General features: G+C 35.5%; 3 non-coding genes across 3 annotated transcripts; all 3 read left to right on the forward strand.

The window, feature by feature from the left end:
- The first annotated feature begins 7832 nt into the window (after window positions 1-7832).
- Window positions 7833-7908, forward strand: LOC132504760 (small nucleolar RNA SNORD115). Its single transcript, XR_009535070.1, has one exon. It is a non-coding gene; the product is annotated as a small nucleolar RNA SNORD115 (small nucleolar RNA).
- Window positions 7909-19723: 11815 nt separating this feature from the next.
- On the forward strand, window positions 19724-19802 carry LOC132504756 (small nucleolar RNA SNORD115). Its single transcript, XR_009535067.1, has one exon. It is a non-coding gene; the product is annotated as a small nucleolar RNA SNORD115 (small nucleolar RNA).
- Window positions 19803-24136: 4334 nt separating this feature from the next.
- On the forward strand, window positions 24137-24217 carry LOC132504764 (small nucleolar RNA SNORD115). Its single transcript, XR_009535071.1, has one exon. It is a non-coding gene; the product is annotated as a small nucleolar RNA SNORD115 (small nucleolar RNA).
- The last annotated feature ends 1000 nt before the right edge of the window (window positions 24218-25217 follow it).

Below are 25217 nucleotides of genomic sequence, written 5' to 3' on the forward strand. Positions count from 1 at the left end.
TGATTATCTATAGAGAATCCCAAAGGATCTACTAAGGTAAACAAAACAAACACCTCCTGGAATTAAGTGAGATAAATGAGTATAACAGAGATAAATGATATAAGGTTAGTATTTAAAAAGTCAATTGCTTTCTATATACCAGTTATGAACAATTGGAGTTTGAAATAAATAATATTTTTTTAAATCTCATTTACAGTTGCAATAAAAAAGAAAAAACTTCGGTATACATCATACACATGCACACACAACATGTGTGTGTATATGATCTAAAGGCAGAAAGTACAAAATTCTGCTAAAAAATAACAAGGAAGATATAAATAATGGACAGATATTCTGTATTCATGGATTGGAAGACTCAATATTGTTACCCGACTTTACATATAGATACAATTCAATCCTATTCAAAACCCCAGCAAGTTGTTTTGTAGATATCACTGAATTGATTTTAAAGTTTATATGGAAAGACAAAAGAACTAGAGTTAACCAACCTAATACTGAAGGAGAACAAATTTGGAGGACTTGCACTACCTTATTTTAAGACTCTTATTATAAGCTTACCATAATCAAGACAGCATGGTATTGGCAAATAAATAGACATAGGTCAATAGTACAGAATAGAGAATCCAAAGGTAAATACACACACTTAAAATTACCTGATCTTTGACAGGTGTTCAAAGGCAATTTAATGCATAAAAAATAGTCTTTTCAATAAATGATGCTAGAACAGGGGATGTCCATGTTCAAAAAGGGGACCTAGACACAGACCTTACATGTTACATATAAACTAACTCAAAAGAAACCATAGAACTAAATGTGAAATATAAAACTATAAAACTTCTAAAAGTAAACATAGGAGAAAATCGACATGACCTTAGGTTTTGTGGTAAGTTTTTAGATACAATACCCAAAGCACAAAACCATGAAGAAAAAAATGAGTTGAACTTTATTAAAATTAAAAGCTCTGCTCTGGCAAAAGACACTATTAAGCTAATGAAAATACAGGACAGATTGGGAGAAAACATTTTCAAAATACATATGTGCTAAAGGCCTTCAATCCAAATATACAAAGAACTCCTAAAATTCAGCAAAAAGAAAATAACCCATTTAAAATGGGCAAAAAATCAGAATAGAGACCACAGAAACATACAGATGACAAATGAGCATAGGTGAAGATGCCCTACATTATCTGTCATTAGGGAGATGCAAATTAAACAAAAAGATACAGCTACACACCTAGGAGAATGGCTAAAATCCAAAGAACTGGCAATGCCAATTTGTGAAAATGCAAGCAACAGAAACTATTATTCATTGGTGGCTAGCATGAAAAATGGTACAGCAATGTTCACGACAGTGTGGAAGTTTCTTACAAAGCTAAATGTTCTACATTAAGCCACTGTGCTCCTAGGTATTTAACCAAATGAGTTGAAAACTTAGGTCCACACAAAAACTAGCACATGAATATTTATAACAGCTTTATTCATAATTGCCAAAAACTGGCAGTAAGTAAGATATCCTCCAATAGGTTAATGCTTAAAAACCCTGTGGTACGGGGCGATCAGCTCGGTACTTTGTGACCACCTAGAGGGGTGGGATAGGGAGGGTGGGAGGGAGGCACAAGAGGGAGAGGAGATGGGGATATATGTATACATATTACTGATTCACTTTGTTATACAGCAGAAACTAACACAACATTGTAAAGCAATTATACTCCAATAAAGACATTAAAAAACAACAACAGCAAAAAAAAAACAAACCTGTGGTACATCCACGTTTAAAAATATATATATACACAGATGAATCTTAAATGCATTTTGCTAAGTGAAAGAAGCCAGTTGAAAAGTATATATATGGTGTGCTACCATTTATATGACATTCTGGAAAAGGCAAAACTAAAGATACAGTAAACACATGTAGTTGTCAGGGGGAAGGCAAGGGCTGAATAGATAAAGTACAGCGAATCTATCCTGTACAGCAGTCCCCAACCTTTTTGGCACCAGGGGGACCGGTTTCATGGAAGACAATTTTTCCACCGACAGGGTGGGGTGGGGATTGGTTCCGGTGGTAATTCGAGCGATGGTTGAGGCGGTAATGCAAGTGATCTGCGGAATGGCTCAGGCACTAATGCGAGTGATGAGGGTGCTGATTCAGGCGGTAATGTGAGCGATGGGGAGAGACAGATGAAGCTTTGATCACTAGCCCGCCGCTCACCTCCTGCTGTTCGCAACCCAGGGGTTGATACTGTAATGGCATATACATGACATTATGCATTTGTCAAAACCCATAGAACTTTACAGCACAAAGAGTAAACCTTAAGATACATGAATTTTTAAAAAACCATTTAGTAGTTGGGGGATCCCAGGATGGAATATAAAATGTGAAAAAAGGATTTACTGTATTACAAATGCATGAAACAACCTCACTGATGGGGTTGGAAGGAAAAGGTGCTAATTTAAGTAACTAGGGGAGTTAGTGTAATCTGTAAGATTAAAGGCAAAACAACTGTCCATAACCCTGTACTTAACTAAATAAAGTCATTTCTCATCGGTGTATGAAACCACTACATATGTATACTAGATTTAAACAATTAAGTAAATGGTTGGCAGATGGTGTAAGGTTTCTTGACATTGGAGTAGAAGGTTACAGACAAACAAAAAGTGGTTAGAATTATCCATGTAATAATGGATTCGAGTTGGAAACTTCACTGTGAACTTATGTTCTATATATTGGGTTAACCAAAAAGTTCGTTCAGGTTTTTCCATAACACGAAAAACCCAAACGAACTTTTTGGCCCACCCAATTATATACATATATACATACGTAGTTACACATATGAATAGTTATAAATATACGTATACGCACAGTTACTGTGCACGTACATTTTTCCTTAATCTATCAGTTAAGAAAGCCTAGAAGCAATGATAATCTAGTAACAAATGTCACACCTAGAACCCATATCTTGGTTTCTAATACCACTCTCCAATAAAACAAGCCAGGGGTCCTTTCAAAAATGGCTGATTCTATGAAGGAGCAGGAAATATAAAAGATGAACCTGGAGCATCTTAGATGGCCAGAAAGTAAGGAAGTGCTCATCTCTCTCTCTCTCTCGCTCTCTCTCTCTCTCTCTCTCTCTCTCTCTCACACACACACACACACACACACACACATTGATGGAAGCATGTCAAAGTGACAGGAGCCAACCAAAAAAGATTCCAATGATCAAAGCTGGAGCAATTTGAACAAATAAATATTATAGTATTGAATTAGAAACCAAATATAATTATCCATGAATCCACACTAATATAAAAAAGTGAATAAATACATTGGGAAAATAGACAAATTTCTTATGCAGAATAATTAAAAATAAATTTTGTAGATACTTTGACTTCAAGGACGTGCAACACAACTCCTCACTCCTCAAGTGTGGTCTGTGCATAGTGACTTCCTTGCAAAGAATACAGTATTAAAATGGCAGGTGGGAGGAAAAATAACTTTACAGTGGAGAAACCTGACAAACACTACCTCAGCCAGGTAATCAAGGCTGATTAAATAGTCATGTCATGTTGATAGAATGTACCCTTGATATGAGAGGATGAGAATGGTACTTTATCTCTATGGTCTTCCACCCCAAAACCCATTACCCCAGCATAATCATGAGATAATAATTAGACAAATCCCACTTGAGAGACACTGTACAAAACACTTGACTAGTTCTCAAAAATGGGAAGACCATCAAAACAAGGAAAATCTGAGAATGTGTCATGGTCAAGAGGATCCTAAGTAGACATGACATCAAAATGTAGCATCCTGTATGGGATCATGGAACAGTAGTAGGTCATTAGGCAAAAACAATGGAAATCTGAAAAAGGGCTAGACTCAATAACAGTGTACCAATATTGATTAGTTGTGTGACAAATATACCATACTAATATAAGATGGTAATAATATGTGAAATGGGATATGGGATATTTGGTAACTCTCTGTGCTATTTTCACAACTTTTTTTCCCACAACTTTTTAAAACAAGCCTAAATCTATTCTAAAATAAGTATAATTTTAAGTAATTAAAAATCATTCAATGTAATTCATTGTAGTAACACAACAGAGGGGAAATATCATATGATCATCTCAAAAATAAAAAGCATTTGATAAAATACAAAACCTATTCCTCATAAATCTCATGGAACTGGGAACTTACCAAAATTCTTTAATGAGATAAAGAGTATTTACAAAATAAGTCAATTGCAAAATCATTGATAATGGAGCTATTGAAAGTTTTCTCCTGAAATTGAGAATAAAACAAATCTTCTATCACTATTTCTATTCAACACTATACTGGATGTTTTAGTGCAGTAAGTCATGGAAAAGGAATAAAATGTGTATAAGGATTAAAAATGGAAAGGTATATGTAGACATCATTATTTAAAGACAACAAAGTGGCGTTTATATGTATATGTGTGTTAATATATATCTCTATCTATCTATCTATATATATATCCCCAAATGACTTGAAGTAAACAAAATTAGAAAGTTAATTTAGCAAAGTTGCTGTATTAATAAGCAAATAAGTGTAATGAAATGTGTTTACACAAAACAACAAATATAAAAAAATAAAGATTTTTAAATATAACATTTTCAGGAACATCAAAAATATCAATTACATAAGAAAAGATCAAATATATCATTACAAAACATTATTGAAAGGAAGTAAGTAATACCGTGCAAATGAAGAGATGTATTCAGATTGGCAGGTTTGATTTATATAGATGTTAATTCTCCCCCAAATTCATTTTAAATATTCAATGGAGTAGCATTCCAAATCCAAATCCCATTAGGTGTTTTGTAAATTGTCAGTCTGATTTCAAGAATTACATATAATGCAAAGAGCCAAGAAGAGTCAAGTTTGAGCCATAAAAAGAAACAAAATTGAATTATTTTAGTGAGGTGGATGGACATAGAGTCTGTCATACAGAGTGAAGTAAGTCAGAAAGAGAAAAACAGCTACTGTATGCTAACACATATATATGGAATCTAAAAAAAAAATGGTTCTGAAGAACCTATGGGCAGGACAGGAATAAAGACGCAAACATACAGAACAGACTTAAGGACATGGGGAGGAGGAAGGGTAAGCTAGGATGAAATGAAAGAGTGGCATGGACATATATACACTACTAAATGTAAAATAGATAGCTAGTGGGAAGCAGCTGCATAGCACAGGGAGATCAGCTCGGTGCTTTGTGACCACCTAGAAGGGTGGTGTAGGGAGGATGGGAGGGAAACGAAAGAGGGAGGAGATATGGGGATATATGTATATGTATAGCTGATTCACTTTGTTATAAAGCAGAAACTAACACACCATTTTAAAACAAATATACTCCAATAAAGATGTCTTTTTTTAAAAAAAAAAGGAACATGTTAGTTTTTTTCTAAATGTCAACAACTTGAAAAAAAACTTCATAACTTACATGACAAAATTTCAAAGCATTTCATAAGGTTACAGTAGTTAAGACTGCGTGTACTGACAAAAGATAGAAAACTAGCCTAATGGGAAAAAATAGAGACTTCACAAACAGATCAAATGTTATATGGTTACTTGATCTATAATAAAGGTGTCACTGTTGCACATGAGGAAAAATAACTTTACAGTGGAGAAACCTGACAAACACTACCTCAGGCAGATAATCAAGACTAATATAAATAGTCATGTCATATTGATAGAATGTACCCTTGATATGACAGGATGAGAATGGTACTTTATGATCTTCCTTCCCAAAACCCATAACCCCAGCATAATTATGAGATGATAATTAGACAAATCCCTCTTGAGAAACACTCTACAAAACAAATAACTTTTGTTTTGAGTCCATTTTCCAACCATGCTGAAAAATAATTTCTAGGTGTAATGTAGACACATATGAAAAGCAAAACAATAAAGATTATTGAACATAACATAGGAGAGTAGTATAATGATTTGGTGAATGCAAAAAATTAAAATTGAATAACAACAGCACTAACCATAAAGGAAAAATTGATGAGTTGGTTTGCATCAAAATGAAAACTTCTGTTTATCAAAATGAAAACTTCTGTTTATCAAAGTGTATATTCAATGAAAGACAATTATACATAAGACATAGTAAACTTATACATGTCAAAAATTGAGAAAGAAGACATTTAAACAGGTCCATCACAAAGGAGGATATCCAAATGGCTAATAAGCATGTGAAAAGGTACTCAAGGTCATTAGCCATGAGAGAAAAGAACATTCAAACAATAAACAATCACCAAGATATATAAAAATTTAAAAATCTTCCTATATGTCTATTTAGAATACTCTTAGACTGTGTTCACGAACATAATCCCAGGTACAAGAAAAATTCATATATCTATGCCCTAAAAACATACACATGAATGCTTACAGTAGCACCATTTCTAACAGCAACAACATTGAAAATCAAGTGTCCATCTCGAGTTGAAAGCATAAGTAAACCTCGGAATATGCACACCTTGAAACAACAGCTAGATCTTGGGGAAATAAAAATAGAGAGGCTAACACAGTAGAGGAGGGAGAGCCTCAACAGGGGCTCTCTCACATATAGAATGACCACATTTGTTGGAGCTGGACCAAGAAGCACAATGCTGCTTTACTAAAATCTGGACTGCACAGGGCTAGATAATAAATACCTACACAATGTGGAATAACAAGCTACAAAGCTAAGCTAAAAAATTCTTTAGCACAGGAATAACTCATCCACAGTTTTCAGAGCTGGGTTGAAAAAAGAGTCTGCAGTAGCAATAGGTATGAAGTACAAGTAGAATGAGAACTAACAGAAATGAAAATTAATCTGGACCCTCACCCTCTTCAGTGATTACAGAGAGCTATAATTCCAAATAGATCTATGGACTAATAGAGACTAGCATCTAAGGTGTTTAGGTTAGTTCTTTAAGGAAATATGGATATTATTATGGTTAATTCTTCTCCATGAATGACTCATATTGATGATATGATATGAGAAAAAACTTTAGTTCGTACCTGAGCTTTGCTTTGATTAAATTTGAAAAATCTTATCATTCACTAGTATTATTTCTATGGTGCATTGTTTGGTTAGATCTAAATTCATATATAGACAAATTTACTTGTTAGATTATTTTGAGTTTGCTAAGGTGTTGTGATATTTGTGCATCATAAATGAACTATTCACAATTGAAGGGCCATGGCAACTGCAGCCAGAGTTTTAAGATTCAGGTATAATAAGTAAGATTGAATAAAATTATAAGCAGCCTGATACTGATATCTAGCTTCTGAATATCATGTGGCTTCATTAGATTTATTTTAAGTGGAAAATCCATGCTATGAGCGATGCCATTATTTTTTCTGCTCTGGCTTCCTGGAAGATACAGCCAAAAGCTGGTTAATAGCAAGATTTTATTGCTGCATAAAAGCTCCTGACAGGTTCTTGAGGCCAAGGTATCTTATTTGTTTCAAGTTGAATATGTTAGGTGAATCACTGGTCTATATACAAAGGAATGTGGCCCTGTCTTTTTTTTTTTTTTTTTAGTAATATCCTTCCTGTATAAATCACAGAGGAACATATGAGAAATGCAAACATGAGATACATAGTTTTCTTCTTTGACTACCGCCCTGATCCTTCCTCACAGACAAAAACAAATGGGGAAGAAGACACTTGAGCTCACTTTCCCTGGGGCATGATTAACTACCCAGTTGTCCCGCACTGAATCTCTCAGATCTCCAGTCAACTTGGGACCCAGAATTTAAGGATGCCATTAGTAAAAAATTACAGGACAAAGAAATTATAGGTGTGGGTGATGCCATGGTTTGAGTGAATGAGGACATCATATCTTGAGGAGATGTGATTGCATAAAAATCATGCTTAATAAAATTACTCTGGGGCCCAGCAGAGGTGACAATCCTGGATTACAAAGTGGGAGTGAGGGTTCTTAGCTTCACTGTAGTAGAAACTCTATTCATGGACTTCAGGTAATAAAGCCCATATGGGAAATTTGTTTCATCCACCTCTTCTACCTCTTTCCAGGTAAACAATGGTTTCTTTTATATTAATCAGATTGTGGTGGTTTATTCTCATATTTTTTGAAATCATACCTCAACTCTTTTTTTTTACATTGTGTGTACATTAAATGGATTAGGCTGCCTTTGATAACTGGTAAGTGTGAAACACACTTCTAAACTAGTAAAGACTTACTTCTAGGGCATTTAGCTTTATTCTTTCTGATGATATAAATATCATTATGGGTTCTTTTTCTCCATGAGTGATATATATATAATGGGATCTTCATCAGAAGAATTTCGCTTTTCACCTGAGTGTGCTTTACTGGAAGTTGCAAAAGGTTTGTGATTCATCAATACCAGCTCTATGGTGCAATATTTGCTTGGTTCTAAATGTCCAAGTAGACAAATTCAAGCCTGTTATATTATTTCAGAGTTTTAATGTGTTACACTTGTGGATCGTTTTTGGACTATGACTATTCAAGGATTCTGGGAAGGGTGAATCCATGCGATCCAGATATTTGTTTTCCTGTGGATGTAAAAATCAATAAAATTAGGAGCTTCCTGGTATCGTATTTACTTTTTAGGAATAATACCCATGAAATACAGTTTTCATTTTTGACTACTGTCCTCTTAGACAAAGACTACTGAGAAAGATGACTTTCTGTCCTGCTACACCAGGGATACATGAAAGCTACACAGACTAACTTCACTGAATCTACCCAAACCCTAATCTACTTTGGCACAAGGTTTTTAAGAAACCCAACCTGGGTTAGACTTTTCAGGATCAAATAAATGTATAAGGGAAGTGCCATGGCTTATGTCATTATGTTAATCCCCAGCATAGGCGCCATTCTTGGGAAAGGATGTAGGAGTGTTCTAGGCTATGCAAAACAGAGCTATGGAAGCAGATATGATTAAGAGTAAAACACAAGTAGTCATTGAAAAGTTGTGTAAGAGACTGTGTCATAGAATGAAAACATGAGGTTGGGCAGTAGTTGCCTAATGACCTGGAAGAAAGGGAATCAAAACAGTCATACTACTAAATGGCAAAATGAGAACTGAAACTACATTGTCATAGAAAAGAATTTATTTTTCATTTCAATAAGAAGAATATCAGCCCTATACTTTTGTATCTCCAGCAACTCAAATAACTGGTAGAATGTATTAAGGGCTGCTGGAAGGACTAGAAATAGTAAGAATCTATATGCCCTTTTCCCTAGTGCTCTGGAGAGATCCACAAAATTTTCCGGAGGTGATCTGCACTGTGTTTTCAGTCTACGGCCCTATACATGGGGATGCATACTGGCTGCTACACAAACTGTTGCCTCCAGTTGACTAATGGAACAGGCACAATGAAGGTAAAATAGTAATCTCCATATTAGGGAGTTCCAAGTCCTCAGGAATCCAACTGTACACTTCCTCCAACAACTCAGGCTATTCTATTCTGTGTACCTTGGAAACCTAACATGAGAGACTACTGACAGGATTCCTCGAAAGCTTTCTGCAGAAGGTAAACTGAGAGAAGCTAAATGCTGTACTCAGAAGCTGAGTCCTTCATTATTTTTCAACACAGTTCACTGAGGCATTTTATAAGTTTACATATATAAATCCATGTGAAGATCAGAATAGACTTATGGCACTTTTGTTGCCAGGAATTTAAATACAAGTAGGAGAAAAAGTAGGTTGATGATAAGAACAGATAATTTCTCAGATATTGGTGGCTACAATCCAGCTTTGAGAAAATATGTAGAAAGATTAGCCGTAAAGAAACTTAAGACTGCAGCTTAGCTGCCTAGTTATAATTATTTACAAGGGAACACAATATTATCTGGAGACCCCAACAAATAAAAAGGCACACCTGATGGAAAGTCAATAATTCACTATTGAAAAGTCAAGACATTGGCAGAAATAATGCTGGAACAGACTGAGGAAGATGCAAGGGATACAACCTAACTCTGAAGCTTTACCACCTCCTCAAGAGGTTCTTTCCCACTCCAGGAAATCAGACAGAAAGTAATTGGCAAATGGTGCAAACTTATGGACAAAATTGACATAATGAGAGAACCTTAGAAATGGGAATGGAATGAACTTACATTTCTGTTTCTTTTCCCCATTTTAAACTTTTCCAGTCCTTTCTTGTGGATACTGAAGCCATGAATTCTGCAATTTCTACTACCTTTCTTGTTTTACTCTAACTCAGAAAAATATCCAAGATATGGGTGTTTCTGGATGACCTATCTGTTCTTTCTCCTCTGAAGTTCCCATGCAAACAGGTATTTCCGTAAAAGAATATGCCTTGTCTTCTGATGTGCTTGATAATTCCAAAAAGGGACTTAACTATGTAACAAAGGGATATGATATTCTATATTCTGGATAGAGTGTTGTTGGAGCACTTGGGATGCAAGGCATCTAGGTTAGTAAATAAGTGCTTTCAAAAACAAAAGGGGGGCTTCCCTGGTGGCGCAGTGGTTGAGAGTCCGCCTGCCGATGCAGGGGACACGGGTTCGTGCCCCGGTTCGGGAAGATCCCACATGCCGCGGAGTGGCTAAGCCCGTGAGCCATGGCCGCTAAGCCTGCGCGTCCGGAGCCTGTGGTCCGCAACGGGAGAGACCACAACAGTGAGAGGCCCGTGTACCGGAAAAAAAAAAGCGGGGGGGGGGGGACTATGGGAGAACAGCAGTCTCACCTAGTACTGAAAACGTACACCCAAATTACAGGAAATCTATATTTATGGGCGGAAAAAAATAGAGAAATTTAATATAAAAGGGACGAATCTCATTGTTATAGTTTACAATAAAGAAAAAACATGGCCATGTATAAAACATATTCTCTATCTGTAGCTCAAATACAAGGTATAGAACCAGTAATTAGAGAAATGTGAAAATAGGCATAATAAAGAAAGTATATTTACCTTATAATTCTCCCATATTACCTTAAGAAAGAAAGAAATATTTTACAAGGTCAATCTGTTTATAGATTTGTCCATGATCTGAGAAGAATAAATAAGTCATAATTGGTCTGATACCTGTGGTACACATTCTTGCTACTACATTAACTTCTGTGTCTGAATAAGCTAATTATTTTTATGTAATAGACTTATGTTCAGCTTTCTTTCCTTTACCTTTAGCTAAGGAGTCAATGTTCCTACTTGACTTTACCTATGTAGGCTTTTAATATTTGTGGCAATTGATTCCCCAGAAATTCAGAGATTTATTTACTGTATTCTCTAGGTATTTACAAGAAAAATTAACAAATTGTCTCTGCCTTGATGCTCCAAACTAATTCAATGCTGGTTGATTTATTGATAGCTGCTAATATCTTACATGTTAGTAAAGAAAATACTTTAGCTTTACTAAATTTCTTAGTCTCCCAAGACACAATGTCTTCCTGAATATGTTGCAGTATTATCAAACTGAAGTCAAATATTTGAGATATGTATTATTGGCCAACAGACAGAAGATGGTTGCGTCCTGAACTCAGCCTAATATACAAATGAAACAATGTTAAACACACACACACACACACACACACACACACACACACACACACACACACACACACACACACCTCCACTGATTTTGAGAGTTGGTTGTGGATCCTTGCCTTTTATGAAAAGGCTAAACCTCTCCTGGTATGTTACATGAAATACCAAAATTGTAGTACAGACAAAATCAAGAAGCCTTTCACATTCTTAGAATAGCTGTTGTTTCTCCATGTGTATTAGTTTTTAACTTTGATAAAACCTTCTACATGTTCTGTCATAAGATTTAGGGTGCTTCTAATAGCTTATTCAAAACTTAGGCCCTAATTATAGGCATATTGCTTACTTTTCTGTGTTATTAGATTTTGTTGCTCTGGGAATGCAAAGGTATTTATAAGGCATAATAGCAAAAACTCTCTTGATTGAAAGACTCAGGCTTTAATCTTGGAACACAATTTACTTATAGATACCTCATGATGTTACTATTTTACAAGTTTTTAAGATTCATTTCTCACTGTGTTGCCAGTCTAGCTATGAACAAATCTTATTTTCTAATCCTAATACTGCTCTGGGCAAGTGTAGCCTCTTGAACCCAGCTACTATGTTGCCTTATCCTGAAAAAACAGGTTGAATATGACTGTCTCACAGTCACTGATGTAGATATTGGACCTTGGTCTGATTCACCTAATATTCCTATTCCCAAAGCTGACTTAATATTGTTCACCGACCCACAAGAGACTATAATAGTATGTTATGCAGTAGTCAACCCTCATGAGATTTTAGATGCTTCTGTTCCCTCAAACATAAAGTTAGTCCAAGTGGCAATGTCTCCTCTTTCATTTATAATTTTATTTGTGTTGCTTTTTTCCTCAGGTAGTCTAGCTAAAGGTTTGTCAATGGTGTTTATCTTTTACAAAAAAAACAACTTAAAAATATTTATATTGCTTTGTCTAGTCTCTATTTCATTTATTTCTGCTCTGATCTTTATTATTTCCTCCCTTCAGCTAACTTGGAGCTTAGTTTTTTCTTTTTCTAGTTTTTTGAATTGTAAAGTTAGGTTATTTGAGATCTTTCTTTTTTTCTTAATGTAGGCATTTATTCCTATAAAATTCCCTCTTAGAACTGCTTTTGCTTCACCTCATAAGTATGTTGTGTTTCCATTTTCAGTTGTCTCAAGATATTTTTAATTTTACTTTTTATTTCTTTTATGACTTTTTATTTCTTTTTGTGACCCATTAGTTGTTCAGGAGTGTGTTGTTTAATTTCCACATATTTGTGAATTTTCCAACATTCCTTCTGTTATTGATTTCTAGTTTCATACCATTGTGGTTGGAAAAGACACATGATAATCTCAATAATCTTGATTTTGTTAAAACATGCATTGTGGCCTAACATATAATATATCCTGGAGAATATTTGTGTACTTAAAAGAATATGTATTCTGAAGCTATTGGATAGAATGTTCTGTATATATTTATTAGGTCTATAGTGGTCTATAGTGTTAAGTCTGATGTTTTCTTATTGACTTTTTGTCTGGATTATCTATCTATTATTGAAAGTGAGTTATTAAAGTCACCTACTATTATTCTATTGTTGCTATTTCACCCTTCACTTCTGTCAAATCTAAGTCAGCTAGGTGCTTTGATGTTGGGTGTTGGGTGCATATATAATCATAACTGTTACATCTTCTTGTTGAATTGGCCCTTTTATCATTGTATAATGACTTATTTGTCTCTTATTACAGTTTTTTTGTCTTAAAGTCAATTTCACCTAATGTAAATATTGCCATTCCTGCTCTCTTTTGTTGTCATTTGTATGAAATTCCTTTTTCCTTCTCACTTTCAGCCTACATATGTACATAAATCTGAGTCTCTTGTAAACAGCATATGGTTGGGCCTTGTTATTTTAGAGGACATTCAGTCACTCTATGTCTTTTGAATCATGAGTTTAATTCATTTACATTGAAAGTAATCATTGACAGGTAAGGACTTACTATTGTCATTTTGTTAATTGTTTTCTGTCTGATTTGTAGTTCCTTTGTTCCCCTGTTCTCTTGTGGTTTGATAATTCTTTTTGCAGTTATACTGTTTATTTTCTCTCCAACTTTTGTGGATCTACCATAAGTTATTTCTTTTGTGGTTTCCATGAGGCTTGCATTGAACTATCTATAGTTATAATGGTCTAATTTAAACTGATAACAACTTCAAATGCATAAAAAGCTCTACACTTTTATTTTCCCCCATATGTTCAACTTTATTTATTGATGTTGGATTTTATTTCTGTTTTTAAATTGTGAATCTATTAAAAAGTTCTTGTGGTTATAGTTATTCTTAATAGTTTTGTCTTTTCATTTTTATACTATGTAGCAGGATGAAACTAATTTATACGTTATTAAAACTATTAACACTATTCTGTGTTTGTCTATATATTTACTTTTACAAGTGAGACTTGTACTTTCATACACTTTTGTGTTCCTGTTTAGTGTTTATTCATTTCAACTTGAAGAGCACCCTTAAACTTTTCTTGTAAGGTAGGTGACAAACTCCCTCAATTTTTTATTTAACTGGGAAAGTCTTAATATCACCTCTATTTTTAAAGGACAGTCTTACCAGTTTAATATTCTTGATTGGCAAAGTGTTTTTTCCTTTCAGTATTTTGAATATATTATTTCTTTCTCTCCTGGCCTACAAGGTTTCTGCAGATAAATCCACTTATAGTCGTATGTGAATTCCTTTGTGTGTGATAAGTCACTTATCTTTTGCTGATTTCATGGATATCTCTTTGCCTTTGCCTTTTCCAATTTAATTATAATGTGCCTTGGTGTAGACCTCATTGGGTTCAAGCTATTTTGTGACTCTTAAGCTTCATGAAATCCATTTCTCTCCACAAATTTGGTAATTTGTCAGCCATTTTTTTAAAAATAGAATTTTTGTCTCTTTCTCTTTCTCTTCTCCTTCTAGAATTCCCATAATGCAAATATTGTTCCATGTGATGGTATTCCATACTCCTGTAGGCTTTCTTTTTTTTTAAATTCTTTTCTCTTTTTATCCCTCTGACTGAATAATTTTAAATGACTTGTCTTCAAGTTCACTAATTCTTTCTCCTGTTTGATCAAGTACACTGCTGAAGCTCTCTGTTGAAATTTGTAGTGCAATGATTGTATTCTTTAGCTCTAGAATTTCTGTTTGATTTTTTCTTGTTTCTATTTATTTATTGAACTTCACATTTTGTCCAGGTATTATTTTTCTGATTTCATTCAATTGTTTATATGTGTTCTCTTTTAGTTCTCTGAGCTCCTTTAAAACAATTATTTTAAGTTCTTTATCAGGTTGTTGGTAGATATTTATTTCTTTAGGGTTAGTTATTGTGGCTGTATTAGTTTCCTTTATACAAACTCATTAAAGCAACTCATTAAATCTTGGCTTCAGAAGAAAGTCATTCACCAGTCAGCTCAACCTGGGATTATGGGAAGGCCAGTTCTTGGCACCCATAGACAGGAGAGGCAAACTACCAATACTCTGATGTTGGGTGAGGACACTTGCTGGGATCTGTCATAGGGGGAGGTGTGAGTTGGGCCTTATAGTTGGACAGGGCTGCACCTGTGTTCTCTGGTTGGGTGGGATTGGTGGGAGACTCCTTGTTCTAACAATGCTGGTAGCAAGGGCCCTGGTTGGACAAGGCAATGTTGTTGTTAGGAGCACAAGGCTTCTGTAAAGATCTGCAGTATAAGTTACTGTGAACCCATAACCCTTTTCCTTGTTCCTAGCTGTCCCTAGGTGGTATACCAATGCCAGTTCCCTCAGTGTTCCATGTGAGCTGAGAGATAAGTGGGCCTCTCAGACAATGCCCTGAAACCCTGGGGAAGTTGGATGTATGTCTTAATTTCTCTTTCCCCAACTGGAGAAATCATGGGCCAAAGAGATCCTTCTCAGTGTGTTGCTGTTCCAGCTCAGGGAAGGGGTGACATGTAAAAAGTGAAATGTTTATTCTAACCCTTTTTGATGTAGTTTTCTTGTTTTTCATGCTCCACCAGTGTACTATATATAGCCTTACCCCTGAGGTGTCAGGCATTCAGGTATAGTTGCTAAATTGTTTTTCTGTGAAGGAACTAGGGACAGGGATGCCTATTTACCATCTTGCCAATGTTACCTTAGACTAGCCTTTAGTCTTAAAATGAATATCTATGCTGATAATAAATATCTTTATGGTCTGTTAGGCCACCAGCAAACTTTGGAAGAATGGAGGTTTTCAAACGTTGGTAGAAACTAAAATATTACATGGGAAATGAATCACCAATGTATTAGAGTCATTGAAAATTCTCTAACAGAATTATATTATTGATTGTAAAATTCATACTCTGGAAAAAAATTATCTAAAAAAAGAATTTTCAGACCAAGTTGTGAAAAGAGCTACTGAGTTTTGGACTGGAAAAATTAAATGCCCATTATTTCTACCCAGAAACTCCTATTCATAATTTCAGAAATATCTAACTCTATAATAATTAGAAAATTATAAATCAAGGGTAAATAAGAATAACACCATAGGAAAATGGGAATTACATGATGGGAATTTTTCTTTACAATATTTCCATTGTATGCTTGGGTGGCTTTTCCATGCTTTTTCAAACAGAAGGAATATACTGAATATTTTGGAATATTGCAACACCTATAATTCAGTAAATAATACAAAGATGTGTTGTTTGAAAAAAATTATTTACAGGTAACACCTAAGATAAATCAAGGAAGCCATCTAAAGCCAATGTTACCTGGAATACGGTGGCAAATGGACTTGATCAAGATTAGACCTTTAGAAGGTATCAAATATTTTTAGTAATGTTGAGTATGATGTTTAGACGGCCAGACATGTTTCCATAGGCTAAAACTGATGCTCGAGCAGTGAAAAACACCTTTCTAAATTATATCATCTCAACTTTTGGAATTCCTAAATATCTAGAATCCAATAGAGAAAGTAATTATATATTTTGTGATTTAGGAGCTTTGTAACATCCTACAAGTACTCAAATTTTGCCTACTTTTTATCATTTCCAGTTCCTGGACAAGTGGAATTAATGAACCATATCCTAAAATTTATTTGGCTAAATTACATCAAACCACTCACTTGCAGTGGCTCAAAGCCTTACCATTGGTTTCATTAAAATTAGGTTAACTCCTTCTAGTAAGCAAATTTCAAATTTCAATTAGAAGATATTTGAATTTAGGGTTTAAGCCTAACCCATTATCTGATGCAATAAAAAGTAGTCATGATCAAATATAATACTTAAAGAGTTTGCAGGCTTCCCTGGACTTATTTTGCCAGATGCTGGAAAAATTTCCCTGAGGAAGTACGCCATCAATATTGAACAGGAGACCTGGTATATATCAAATTGTTCCAATATCAGACTGATGGTCGTCACACCAGACAGAATCCTACCAGGTTTGTTGATAATTCACATCAAGGTGAAGAAGAAACCCAAGTAGATGCATGCTTCTCTTGTGAGACCAACACCTATGATTGAGTGGGCCACAATTTCCATTAAGAACCTTAAGGTTAAATCCTCTAGATAGTAATTTAAAATAATATGCAGGCTGAAGAAAAAGTTTGTCTAGTGGACAGACAGTAGGAGACATAGATTGTTGTGTTACTTCTTAATTACCTTGACCATTATAATTTTGATACTTATTCTATTTTATATCAGTTGAACATGAAGCTTATAGTATTAGACCTTCTTCCTTTAAAAGTGAGTATATTAACCTCAGGGAATTTTGAATTGATTACAAATGTTCTGAATATGGAGTGAGGGCTCACGAAATACATATTTTGCCATAATACTTCAGATCCTTCAATTGGATAGTTTAAATTTAGAAGAATGAAACCCACAGACTATCTATTGATCTATTTACCCAAATAAAACAATCTTAAATATCACCCTTTGTGTTATTGAATATACTAATGGGAAGAAATTTTTAACCAGTCGAACTAAATACAAGTATATTCAAATTGAAAGTCCTTGAACAATAACACAAAACTCCAACTGCTCTCTACGTTATATAGCCATTGGAGCCCAGTTTGACAAAACTGGAATGAATGTACAATGAGGAAGACATATCCCAGCCCAAATTATATAGCATATTTCCTTTAAAAGTCCCAAAATATAGTGTCCCATTAAAAATAAGCCTACCTTATTTAGAACTTAGCAATCTCCAGTCTCCATACTTAAGGTTTCTAGGGTCATTAAATGGACTATTGCTTTTAATATTACTACTTCTAATTTGAGTCAATTCAACTCAATTCTACTTGTATGCAATAGGCTTTATGACTATGAAAAGTGTTTACATGAATATTAAAATGTGTCATGATCAAACTAAAAGAGATTTACTAAATACCATATTTATAGGTAAATAGAAGCTGGGACAACAATTGCAAACTCTATTGATATAGAAATATGGACAAACATACTTAGTGCCTTGGGACAATTGCAGAAAGATGTAATTCAGATGCAAACAGGGTGGAATCAAAACCTAATACAGAATACAACTATAGAGAAAAGTGAAAATGGAATTGAGAAATAATTTGGAATTGGACACCTGGGAATGAAACCCTGCTGCAAAAAAAATGTACCTAAATATTTTTCACAAGCCTTCACTCATATAACTGAACAATTAGTTATTCAACAATTGCAATATACACTTACTAGTACTGAAATACAAGATTGCACATACTTAGAACAACAGTTAGATTTGGGCGTGTTACTATATATGGAGAGATTAAATAATGTTGTAAAAAGATTAATCATAGAAGAGCTGAAACTTGGCAATTGCAGACTGAAACTTCTGAAAACAAAACTACTAAAACTAACTTCACTAAAAAACATAAGTTTTCTCCTATACATATGTGAAACTAATATGTTAGATGGGTGCCAGTCCTTCAAGGAGATATATTTGAATTGAGACAATGGTGCCTTAAGAAAAACATATGTGTCTAAATCAATCTATGTGCTTATAAGTAAAGAAAAATTGTTCATCTATTAAGCTTTGTTTAATGATTTATAATTCCTAATAGTGTTGCACCTTTGGGTTCTATCCTTCGCTCTTTTTCTCTTTTTACATATTACAGTAAGATATACTGCTAAGAGTTACACCTTCTCATTAAGTGACAAATGACAGCCTTACTCATAAATTCATTCCAAATAGATCACTGGACTAGAGAAGTTTCACCCTAAAGCACTTAGACTTATTCATTTAGTCAGCCTGAATATTGATATGGGGTGTTCTTATTGATTGACTGATCTACTTGATGTAATCTTATGACAAAATATTTGCTTATTATTTGAATTTTACATGATTAACAGTTAAGAAAAATTTTGTTAACTGGCATATAGATCAATGTTCAATACTCATCTAGGTCTCTATAATGACTAGACCAATATTTATATAATATTGAATGGGATCCTAATAGTGTCTTGCTGCTTTAGGACCATTGAATAACTTTTAATAAATGACAATTCTGCCAACATAGATTAAAATGTGAAATTCAGTAATTTTCTGTTTCTATTAACCCTAAAGTTGATTATATTAATGAGGAAACTCATATATAAATTTCAGTGCCTGAATATCATGTTAATGCATTATTTTCAGTATAATGATGTATGTGCTATGAATGATGGAGGCTGCCTGGAAATGAATACTATTTCCGGTAACCTGATACGTGATTTGTAAACTCCAAGTTTCAAGTGGCTTCAGGTGTGCCATTTTAGGAGAGTTCATATGCAATAGACAATGCCAAATATTACCAGTATGGCATCTTTTGATATATAGATAAATGATGATAATTGGGATGCTCTTGTGTTTTCCTGACATGTTCTGAGTGGTTCTCCAAAGAAACTTGTGTTCTGTGTCATTCTTGTGTAGGGTTGTCAATAGTCTACAACCTCTATACTAGGTCATTTTTGAGTATTTATCATATTGCTCCATTAAGGAAAAACTTTCAAGAGCCATGTTCCATGAAAGACTTAGTTCTGTATTTTGATACTTGTCCTACTCCTGTACACTTAAATAATGAGTACAGAGGAAGAGCATGGTTTGACCTGCAGCCTTGGAGAATTAATGTGAGTCAGGTACCTACCACTGAATATGTCAATATGCCAGTCCAAATTGGTGCCATAATTGGCTGGTACATATATTCAGGTCCAAGTGTATATATGTGTATGGAAAGCCAGGGCTTCAGTCAACGATGAGAACTTACAGTCTTGAAGTGAGATGATGACTTGGAAATCATGATCAATAGAATTAAAATGAAGGTAAACCTAGGTGACAATACAAGGAAATATATATGGAATCATTATTTCCTTTATAGGCATTTTGTTTGGTGCTTGAGACAATGAAACCTTAAAAGAAACTTATGTAAACCAATCCTGTCTATCTACTAAAAAGTAAAAAGAAATACTCATCCTATAAACTTTGTTTCAGAAATTTATAATTTTTAATAGTAAGGTACATTCAGGGATTAGTCCACTGTTTTCTTCTCAATGTGTCTTTGAGTAAGACATTAAACCAAGGAATGCAACACTGCATTGATGATAGGTGTCTAGATTCCTTTAGTCATAGTTATATTCCAAATAGAAAATTGACTGGAGAAGATGCACTCCTAAGAATAATAGATTTAAGCAGAAGGTAAACTGAATAGGAATATGGAATTTCCTTTTGAAACAGTGACTGACTTACTTGATGTAAATTTATAAGTTTCATTTGAACATGAAATTAATAATATTGAAGTTGAGAAATTTTGATTCACTGGTCCCCAGTACAATGTTTAATCTACTTCAACAAACAAGATGAAAACAATATTTTTATAATTTTACAGGATTCTAAAAGTAGCTTTGCACTACTTTGAAGTACTAAAGAATCTCCCATAGCTGAAGGAAAATGCCATTAAAGAGATTTGAGATACAGTAGTTGGACTGTTAAAGAGCTAAAATTTTAAGCTTAAAATTTAGTACTTACACTAAGAACAACACAAAATTACAGATCTTAATATGGACCAACTGTATATAATATAATAAACAATTTTCTATAAATCAGCAGTCCCCAAACTTCTTGACACTAGGGACCAGTTTCGTGGAAGACAATTTTTCCACAGACAGTGGGGGAGGGGTGGGATGGTTTGGGGGATAATTCAAGCTCATTACATTTATTGTGCACTTTATTTCTATTATTATTACATTGTAATGTATAATGAAATAGTTATACAACTCACCATAAAGCAGAATCAGTGGGAACCCTGAGCTTGTTTTCTTGCAACTAGATTGTCCCAGCTGTGGGTGATGGGAGACAGTGACACCTGAAGTGTGTTGTTTATGTCCAGTCTACTCCATAATCTCGTTTTGGTTGCTGTCACTGCAGAAAACCCTGCTGCACAAAGACAGGATGTTGGAAATGGAAGCAGGCTTTTCAGTGCTTTTGTGGCAATGTCAGGATATTACGTCTTGACTTTAATCCAGAACGTATGGAGATTTGAAGTTGTCTCAAACATACTTTTAAGGCCACCGTAATTTGCGATCTCAAGCAGTTGATCCTCTTCTGGCACGGACAGTCAATTCACCTGGTTTATTCACAAATGAGTCACGGATCCATTCCTTCCCAGTTTAGGGTCTTTTGTGGTTCAGAAGTAATGCTCAAACTTTTTTGAAAGCAGAGATAGGTGATCATGCACCAGCTGGGAGGAAGAAGTCCCTGGCTAAGTGTCTTTCAAAATCTCTGCTAATGTTTGAAACATGTCAAAAAGCCATGTTCAGTTGTTGCCCCCATAACTCCAGTTTGGCTTTGAATGCAGCCACTTTATCTGCTGACTTGAACACAGTTGCCATTCTCCCCTGAAGTGACAGATTGAGTTCGTTGAGCAGATTGAATATGTCACACAAGTAAGCAAATTTTGTGACCCATTCTGTGTCACTGAAGTGTGCTGCCAGTGGTGACAGTTTTTCTAAAAGAAATCCCTGGAGCAGCTCTCATAGCTCAAAAACTCAGGCCAATGATCTACCTTTAGAAAGCCATGTCACTTCTGTGTATAGGAGAAGACATATGTGCTCTGCATCCATCTCCTCCCAGAGCTGCGCGAACAGACGTGAGTTAAGGGCATGTACTTTAATACGGTTGATAATTGTAATCACATCCTGTAAAACGCTAATAAGTTCAGGTGACATTTTCCAGCTAGCCAGCATTTCTCTATGGATGACACAGTGTGTAGACTCACATTCAGAAGTGACCTCTTTGACCCGAGCAGTGAAACCACAAAGCCGTCCAGTCATGGCAGCCGCTCCATCCATGCATATACCAACACAAAATGACCAGTTCAGTTTTCCTGATATGTAATCATTCAAAGACTTGGATAGTTCTGCAGCTGTGGTGTTGGTTGGCAACAAAAGTACACATAACATCCTCATGCACATCCTCCTGGAAAATATATTGCACAAAAACAAGCATTGTTGCCTTGTGGTCAACATTGGTAGACTCCTCAACCTGGATTGCGTACCACGGTGACTCATTAATCCTCTCTAACAATTGTGCCTCAATATCCTCTGCTATTTCATCCATTTGTCTATTTATGATGCTAGCTGAAAAAGGAACATGTGCCACCTTTTGAACTGCAGCCTCTCCTAAAAGTTCACAACCAATGTCCTTAGCAGCAGGCAAGATCAACTTTTCACCAATAGTAAGGGGCTTCTTAGCTTTAGCAATGCTGTTAGCCACTAAGAATGATGCTCTCAGTGCAGACACATTTGATGAAGTTGTGGCCTTCAATAATTACTTCTGTTCGTCGTGTTCATGTTTTGTTCTTTTGAAAAACTCCAAAGTCTTGTCTTTTAATTCAGGGTGATTAGTCTCCATGTGGTGAAGCAGTTTTGAAGGTTTCAAGGCTTTGTTGGATAGTCAGTTGCCACATATAATACAAAGTGGGCTTGGAGAATGTGAATCACCTGTTGCAATGAACCCATAATTTAAGTAGGACTCTTAGTATTTTCTTTTAAATACAGCTTTTTTTATTTGGCAGTATTGGAGTCTTCTGCTGTCTCATCATTGGGTCTTTCCCAATTTTCAAAGAAGCTCTCCAGCAAAGTTTGTTTTTTATTCATTTTGGCTAGGGTTAGCTTGTGGGCTTACCAAAACTGTGACTGAGAAAAGTGTGCAGTATGGGAAAGAGTTGTGGATGGAAGTAGTAAATAAAATAATGGGCAGGCCATGCGCAGACTAAAATGATTGTTGAATTCTGACTTAAAGCCTGCCACCAGATGCAGCTGTACAATTGAAGTACATCAACTCACTTGCCACTATAAATCTGCCACCAGATGCAACTTAATTGTCACTTGCCACTCACAGATAGGGTTTTGATGTGAGTCTGCAAGCAATTGATTTATTATGGTCTCTGTGTAATCAAACCTCTCTGCTAATGATAATCTGTATTTTCAACCACTCCCCAGCTCTAGCATCACCACCTCAGCTCCACCTCAGATCATCAGGCATCAGATTCTCATAAGAAGCATGCAACCTAGATCCGTGGCATGTGCAGTTCACAGTAGGGCTCACACGCCTATGAGAATCTAATGCTGCCACTGATATGAAAGGAGGAGGAGCTCAAGTGGTAGTGTGAGCAATGGGGAGTGGCTGTAAATAGAGATGAAGCTTAGCTCGCTCACCGGCCACTCACCTCCTGCTGTGTGGCCTGGTTCCTAACAGGCCAAGGACTGGTACCAGCCTGTGGCCTGGGGGTTGGGGACCCCTGCTATAAATGATGCCAGAAGATTCTCATTTACAATTGACTATGCTAGTGTCACTGAATGAGAAGTATTTTTTCTCAATGAGTGACCAACTAACTTTAAAGAATTATCAAGGGCAAATCCAATATTTTTGATGAGATATTTACTGATCTGTGGTTGCCAGGTGATGATGTGATTTTTTTTAACTAAATATATAAGAAGGCATATTTATATTGATTATGAAATTCATTTCTTCTGTACCTACAAAGTGGATAAGATATTGAAGAAAACACACAATATAACAATGGCTTATTAACCATGTTCAAAAAGGCTAAAATTCATGTTCAAGCATCACTAAAAAATCAAAATGACAACTGTACTGTTATTTTATTTGTAATCCAAAGACTCATGTGGCTTCAAAAATAGAACTTGAGGAAGTTCTTATGCAAAGAGAAAAATACAGAGATAACAATATAGATCAGTGTTTAATAAAATAAAATTGATCAGTGAAATGACCTCATGTTTCCTAAACACTAAAGGTGGAAAAAAGGAAAACTAATTCACAAACATTCTAATTCTACAGGAAAAAATGAAAGGTAAACAAAACTATGATAACATTCAAAAAATATATAATGATAATTAAAAAACAGAAATATTTAGGATGTTTAAATGAACATATACAATTACATCAACCCGAAAACTGAGAAAGTAAAAAAGGAAAGAACAAAAAATATTGTATATAATAAAAAATAACACTAAAAATATTTCTTCTAAATGTCAAAAAATATTATGGAAATAATATTCAGCATAATGTATTAATTTTAAAATATTTTGTGGTACGCATGTTGAAGAAAGAGGAAAATGATACATGAAAATAGCAGAAAATATTAGAAAATAAAAATTATATTATCGTCAAAAGAGATGATGGTCTAAAAATCATGCTCAACAGGATTGTGCTGAAGCACAAGGGAATTGGTCATCCAGGGGCAGGAGGATGCAATCTTCCTGTCCCTTCCAGAGCCCTTGGATGTGGGTGTGGATGCACCCTATCCTTCTAGGAAAGCATGTGAGACTTTACCTTGTCTAGGGACTTCCATGTGGACAAGTCATGGTCCTGTCTTTGGCTTTCTTTCCTGATTCCTAGTTCCACAACCCGCCCAGAGGCCTTAGGCGGGGCCTTCTTAGCCCTTTCTTTTCAAATTGTGTCTTTCAGTCAGACTTTCTGGCAAGGGTCTCGCCACAGCCTGAATGATTCGAGGTGAGTGGCTCTCTTTGGTCCCTGACACAGGCCTCAAAGGACATTGGATTATGTGGGATGCCCAACTAAAAGCAGTCAAGAGAGAGGAGTCCTTTCAGGAACCTCAGTCGTCCCAAAGGGGGATTTCTGCTGTGGCACCACAACTAAGGGCTACGATCTTAGGAAATGAAAAACCTTTCATTAGACCTGAATTCTAATCAGATTGCACATGGAAGAAATGTTTCCTTCCCTGGGCCCCTGAGGAGCACACCTCAAAGCAGAGTACTCTGATCAACTGAGGGGCCAGTCATTTGTGGTGTGTATTTTGCAGTCTCCAAAGAACCATTGGTAGAGAAGAATCATGCCCCAAGACAGGAGATGGTGAGAGGCAGGCAAGAACCCATCCACCAGGTCTTGGCATGTAGACGCTGTTGGCTATTGAGAGAGCTTGAAGGGCAGCCCCTGGGTTTAATGGGACTTGGGCAGCTTTCAGGGATGGTGGGGTCTCAGTGAGGTTCATTGTTCCTGATACTCCCTCTGGTGGATTTTGCTTCAACAACTAGCAGCCATTGCATCTCCTGTGGAGTTCTTCCACTAGGGGAGACACTGCCGTCAAAGAGAGCACCTTCAAGAGGAGAAACCCCTTTTGAGTGTGCCTACCTAGTAAGGTTGTTGAGAGCCCTTCTGAGCCCTGGTATCATCTCCATTGTGAGGCCCTGTTGCCCGAA

The sequence above is a fragment of the Lagenorhynchus albirostris genome, chromosome 1 (assembly GCF_949774975.1).
Source record: "Lagenorhynchus albirostris chromosome 1, mLagAlb1.1, whole genome shotgun sequence".
NCBI lineage: Eukaryota > Metazoa > Chordata > Mammalia > Artiodactyla > Delphinidae > Lagenorhynchus > Lagenorhynchus albirostris.